Genomic DNA, 6,753 nt, shown 5'->3' with positions numbered 1-6,753 from the left:
AAGCTTCTGTTAGAATTCCAGGACGAATTTCTGGAGATATTCCTATGCAATACCTGGAGGAGGAGGAGTTCCTGAATTAATTCGTGAAGGAATTCCTAAAAGATTGGCTGGAGGCAATACTGGAGCAGCTCTTTAAGGATTTGAATAAATTCTGAGAGCATTTACTTGAGGTATTTCCAAAAGGAATTCTGGGAGGAACTTCTTAAGAAATTCCAGAAGCAATTTTTTGACGAATCCCTGGAGTAATTCAAAGAGAAATTATGGGAAATAATTATTGGATTGCTTCCGGGAGGAATTCATGACGCCTTTCCTGGATAAATATCGGAAAGAATTCCTGCAGGAATTCCTGGAATAGATCCTGGAGGAATTCCTGGAGGAATCTCGTAAGTATTTCCTTGTAGATGTCCTGGAGGATTTTCTTGAGCACAGCCTGAAGTAGTTCCTGGAAAAATTCCCGTAGGAATCCCTGAAGTGATTCCTGGAGCATTTCCTGGAGGAATTCCTAGAGTTATTCCTGAAGCAATTCTTGGAGTAATTCATGGAGTATTTCCTGGAAGACTTTATGGAAGAATTCCTGAAGAAATTCTTGGAGGAATTTTTGGAGGAATTCCTGGAGGAATTTCTGGAGAAGTTCGTGGATGAATTCCTGGAGTAATTCCTGGTGGAATTCCTGGAGGAATTTCTGGAGTATTTTCTGGAAAAATTTCTGGTGGATATTTTGTAGGAATTTCTGGAGGAATCCCTAGAAGAATTATTAAAGGAATCACTGGCGAAATTCTTAGAGGAATTGCTGGTGGAATTCCTGGAGGAATTTCTAGACGATTTCCTGAAAGAAATTCAGGAAGAAATTCTGGAGGAATCTGTGAAGAATTTTGGAGGATATCTTGCTGTAGTTCTTAGATAAACACCTGTAGGAATCCTGTAGGAATACCTGGAGTAATTCACGGAGAAATTCTTGGAGTTATGCCTGGAGGATTTCCAAGAAGACTTCCTGGAAAAATTCCTGATGTAATTACTGTGGGTATTCCTTGAGGAGTTTCAGGAGAAATTCCTGGAAGAACTCCTGGAGTAGTTTCTGAAGTAATTTCTGGAGAAATTCGTGGAATAATTTCTGGAGAAATTCATGAAGTAATTCTTGGAGAAATGCCTGGAATACTTTCTGGAGAAATTGTTGAAGAAATCCCTGTAGAAATTCTTAGAGGAATTCTGTGAGGAATTACTGAAGGAATTTCTGGAGGAATTACTGAAGGAATTCCTGGAGGAATTTTTTGATGATTTCCTGGGAGAAATTCTGGAAGGAATTCTAGAGGAATCCTTGAAGGAATCTCTAGAGAAGAATTTATGGTGGAATCCCTGGAGGAATTCCTGGAAGAATCTCTGGATGATTTACGGGAGAATTGCTTGAAGGAATTCCCGAAGGAATCCCATGAGAATTTTCTGCAGGATTTCCTGGTAGAATATCTGGATGAATCCCTGCTGGAACTCATGGAGAAATAACTGGAAGAATTCTAGGGGGACACCGTGAAAAAAAAAATCTAGAGGAATCCTCGGAGGAATTCCTAGATTATTCCCTGCAAGAATTCTTAGAGAAAGTCTTGGAGCAATTTATTGAAACATTGTCTTGTGAAACCCCTGGATGAATTCCTGATGGAATCCTTTCTACAAATCCTGAAGAGAAATTCCTGGAAAAATTCCTGTAGGAATTTCGAGATGAATTTCTAAAGTTATTCCTGGAAGAACTACTGGAAGAATTTCTTGTTGACATCGTGAGGATTTTTTGGAGGAATCCCTTGAGGAAGTCCTGGTAGTATTAATGCAGGAGTTTCTGGAGAAATCCCTTGAGTCCTTCAGTAACTTTCGGGAAAATCCTGGAAAAAATCCTGAAGAGAAGCATGCATTATTGCTGGAGAACTTATTGATGAGCTCCTGCATTAATTTCCAGAGTTATAATGGAAAAATCCATAGTAAAATACGACAAATGCTGGAGGAATTCTTGGGGTACTTCTAAAGAAATTCCCTTGGTATTTTTGGGGGCGCCCTGGAGGAATGCCTGGAGAGCTCCTGAACTCACTCTCAGGCACTTCAGGAGGGCTTTCCGTTGAACTGAAAAAAAAACTGTAGGAAGCTACTCATGGAGGAATTTCTGGAAAAAAAATTTATACCAGTTCGTGAAAGTATTCCAGAAGAAATTTTAGTAGAACTCCAGGACAAAAACCCAGACGGAGTAGCTGGAGAAATACCAGAAAGGACTCCTAGAAGAATTAAAAAAAAAAAAACTTTTGTATGAAGACCTTAAGAAACGATTAGAGGTTTTCCAGAAAGAACTACGGGAGAGTCCCAGAAAGCACTCCAAGAGAAATCACAAAAAAGCTGGAGGAATCCCAGATTTCTGTAGAAATTACAAAAGAAAAGCAAACCCTGGAAGAATCACAAAATAAATTTCAAGTGGAATCCAAACAGGAATTTTCCTGAAATCGCACAAACGTTCTTCCAGTTAAATTAACTTGATTTTCTTGTCTGCATCTAGCTGCATCATTGTACATCAAACACACTGGCAGTGCTACAGAAACAAAAACAAAAATGAATGACAACCGCTTCATAATTACTGTGCACGGAGAGATTGGAAAATGCTAAAATGCATAAAATATTTACTAAAACCATATTCGATCTGCCCACCCTTTGGAATGCATATTTTTGTGGTTATTCAGTCAATGCATATATTGGTGTTTTGCATTGGAATGCATATATCAAACATATTTGTCGATGCATATTTGGATTTGTTTTTGTTTTTTTTTTTCAAATCGCAATGAATGTGGATGAACGAAAAAATTATAACAAGTTTAGTTGATTAAAACACGATACCTAATAATTTTATTATCTTTATCCTTAAATACAATAAAATACAATAAATCTTACACTGCACTATGTTAGCCGGATCATCAAACATATCGCACAGAAGTCTCTCCTACAGTTCGTTGATGCTGCACCGGAGCCGGATCCTTCGTTGGATCATTTCTGCAACAGGAACTGATTTGATCTTTCCGGTAGTGCTGATTTCGGTGAAGTTTGGAGCATCTTTCCAGCAGGAACTGGTTCGATGTATCTTCCCGGTGGAGCCAATATCAGTTAAGTCCGGATTACTTCTGCAGCAGGTACCGGTTGGATAGATCTTTCCGGTGGCGCCAAACCTGTTGTAGATAATAAAAAACATACAATTTAAGAACAAAAATATACAATAAGTACTTACTGAGAATGGAATAATCGCGATCGCGGTTTGTGACACGCCATGGTTTTCCCTAAGGGCACTTGAGGAACAAACTAAAAACATGAGCGCGGATAACTTTATGACTTCCAAATAATAATGGCTGGTCAAGTTCAATATTTTATTAAGTCCTAAGAGTACTATCAGGGGCTTGGTATTCACGGGAACCAATAAATACCGCAAATGCAGCGGATTGCATATTAAAAATGAAGCAATGCATATTTTTTTATGCATGACAATGTTTAAAAGAGTGAAATGAAAAATTATTATTAAATAATATACTAAAAAGATTAACCATTTTTCTCCGTGTGCGTGCGTTCGCGCAACATAAATTGCTGGTGCGCAGGCGCTATAGCCCGGTGAGCACTGTGTGCAGTGAGAACGAAGCGAAAAAAGCCCATCGAGTCTCGGCCGCGGCCCGGCCTGGACCCAGTCCCGGCCCGTAGGTTTGAATATCCCTTAAAACGGTGCCACCCAGCGGTCTCGCTGAATTGCACCAGTGAGTGGGTTTGGGTGTATGGCATCTAGGCGACTTGAATCTTCACCCAAAGAAAAGGATGTCTTGAAATTGATTCATAAACATTGCGCGCAATTTGCCTTTCACCGTTTCCTCTGTCAAACCATGACCGCCGTCGCGACGCTGGACTTCGTTGCCATGCGCACGACGACCAACAGCAAGCAAACGTGTAGGGTTACCAGACAGTATTGTAATAAAAACATTGATTTATTGAAGAAAATTTTGAATTCAAGATTGTGACAAAACTATGAAAGATACAATGTTGCACCAAAGGACAGTTTGGTAGCGTACCGTCGTGCGGGGCTACTTTTGAAACACGGGGCTACTTTGGACACTTTTGAATATGGATTTTTTGAATTTGAAATATGGTTCAAATCTGTTTGATGTCTTTGGGACTATTATGACGCAATATTTTCCCCTTCATTTGGTTGAAATTGTTTATCAAACAAACCCTTTATTGCTTGTCAGGAGGCGAAAAAACATCGAATGAATCATAAAAATATACATAACGTATCAGAACATTTGCTCTGTAAGCATTGTTTCTACAGTTCATAAATTTCAGAGGGTTGCTCAATTCGTGCAAAAAGTATCGACGTAGCATATACAATCGAATATTTGTATCGATACACATTATAAATGACCGTTTAACCTAAATAAAGGATTGATGGCCCTCAGACAGCCTTTAAGTCTATATTAAAATATCGCGCTGCTCATAATACCAAAGGTAGCACAGAACCACCTAAAAACGCATATATTTATTGAAATCATGTATGATATAGTATACAACAGTACTGGTACAAAGTAGTATTTTAAATAAACCCGGAATTTTAACTGCAGCTTTGTTTTAATTATAAATGTCCAAAGTAGCCCCCCTTTGGTTCTATATGAGATGTCTCCGATTGGTGTATGGGCAACTTTTTTGTTTATTGATGGATTTAGTTCAAATTTTGCATGCATCCTACATACATACTCACAATTATTATGTGTAAAAATTGTGGAAATACATTCACTACTCTGGAAGTTATAATGTCATAAAGTTGAAAAACCATTAAAAAGTGTATAAAGAAGCCCCGCACGACGGTATCAAAAAATTAATGTTTTGTAGAAGAACATTTCTCACATTTATTACGTTTTTCACGAGTAATCTATCAAAAAATGTGAAAAAGGGGTACATTTTTAGGCACTTTTTACATAAAAGTCAAAATTTCTGCACTTAAATGACGTTTTATCAATTACCTGTCCAAAGAGCTTTCAAAGATAAAGTTTTAAGCTTCCTATCCATGCGCTTAGATAGATTATACGATTCAAGGTTTCTGAGTTAGAGGTGTTTAAAGATGGGGTAATTTTAAAACACAAATTGTTGAATAACTCACTTAGCAGTGATTTCCGGACCTACCTGTAGAACAATTTTTTGCTGCAAATATGGTCTACTTTCACCTCCTTTCGGGTGTAACACGAATTACCAGTCACCCTGTATAAAACCTCTTGTATATATTTCTGACTGATATTTCGTAGCTCCCAGCATCTACTGCATGGATCCCCCCGGTGACAAAGCTTCCCCGACAGCATCAAGCGACGGAAATCAAGAAGATGACACGCAGGATGGGTACATTGTGGAGGCCTTGGATGATGACTATATCGTTCCGGAATATGTGAACGACGACGCCTTGGATAGAGATGATTTGAAAACGAACGATATGACAGTGGAATCAACCCGACATTGCTCCCAGGTCCCTCAAAGCAAAGCCGAGAATTTCAAAAGAGTCAAGTTGAGTGAAGGTGCGACTAATTTCATCTTCAACGGACAGTTTTACAAGCGAAAATTTGCTGGGGAAATATCTGGTGGATTGATAGCGATGCGTAAGATTTTGGGGAACACCGTTATTGATATTTTACCTGGCATATGGGAAGCATCAAAGTCTGTTTTGTGCCGAGAGGTGGTTTTCATTGAAAACAATGGCGTGCAAGTTCCAACATGGGCCGATGAAGAGCCAGTTTTTGAAGACATCAATAAGTTCATCGTTCTGCAGGACCAAAGCCAGAAAATAACGTGTGAACATTGACAAGGTGAAAAGCAAACTTTTTGCTAGCTGGCGATCAAAGGAAATCCGTGTTCACGTGCACGTTTACTCTACTTCAGTTTCGTGCAAGTTGCTATGGGAAGCTGTCGATAAGCAACTAGGGGGTGATACACAAATTATGTCACGCAAAAATCGACCTTTTTCAACCCCCCTCCCCCATATGTCACACTTTTTGTATGGGACTTCAATATATTTTGTAAGGTTCGTCACGATCTTAAAACCCCCGTCCCCCCTAAAAGCGTGACGTAATTTGTGTACGGCCCCTAGTATGGCATCAGAACTCAGACAGGTCAGGTGTGCCTAGTAATTAGGTTGTTACTTTACTGGCTGAGGAACTTCGACGGTCAAGGTCAATCAAGTGCGTGGAGATTGTGGGCAAACTACATCCATGCAGGGTCGCCGGCTCACGAACGCGAACGTAGAACGTCTGAAATGCCACCACAACATCTTCTGAAGTTCTTTCGAAGCGTCCCGCTATCCGAAGCTGTACGCTAGAGTCTGTTCGAAGTGGCACTTAAAAAGTGCGCAGCCCAGTAGCGAACTAAGTGCGCAATAATCAGCGAAACATGAAGACGGAGCCTTTTTGATGTCCTGAATAAACGCAGCGCTGACATCGCCTTTGCCCAAAACCTTCTAATCGTTGAGTTCCGGCTACGCATTGCTCAGATTTAGCGGCAACAGGAAAGACTCAGACGACGATTCAACGATTCGACCCCGACTAGAAGATCTAGATGTGAATAGATGTGAACAGTTCGTTTGTTGACGAATTTGGAACTCGGACAGCGGATGTCCTGGAAGGTAGCAGCATTTAAAGCAATGGATGCCTTTATTGAAACCAGCGAGATTAACCTGGGCGCACTCAGCGAAAAAGTGGTTCACTGATGCAAACTGAC

The 6,753-nt window shown here is 39.9% G+C and overlaps 1 pseudogene; it reads left to right on the top strand.

Annotated features, from left to right (window-relative positions):
* The first annotated feature begins 5,311 nt into the window (after positions 1–5,311).
* LOC134286318 (uncharacterized) lies at positions 5,312–6,378 on the top strand (annotated as a pseudogene).
* The last annotated feature ends 375 nt before the right edge of the window (positions 6,379–6,753 follow it).

This window comes from Aedes albopictus, chromosome 2 (genome assembly GCF_035046485.1).
Source record: "Aedes albopictus strain Foshan chromosome 2, AalbF5, whole genome shotgun sequence".
Taxonomy (NCBI): domain Eukaryota; kingdom Metazoa; phylum Arthropoda; class Insecta; order Diptera; family Culicidae; genus Aedes; species Aedes albopictus.
Note: the sequence above shows the minus strand (reverse complement) of the source record. Positions and strands in the feature narration are given on the sequence as shown.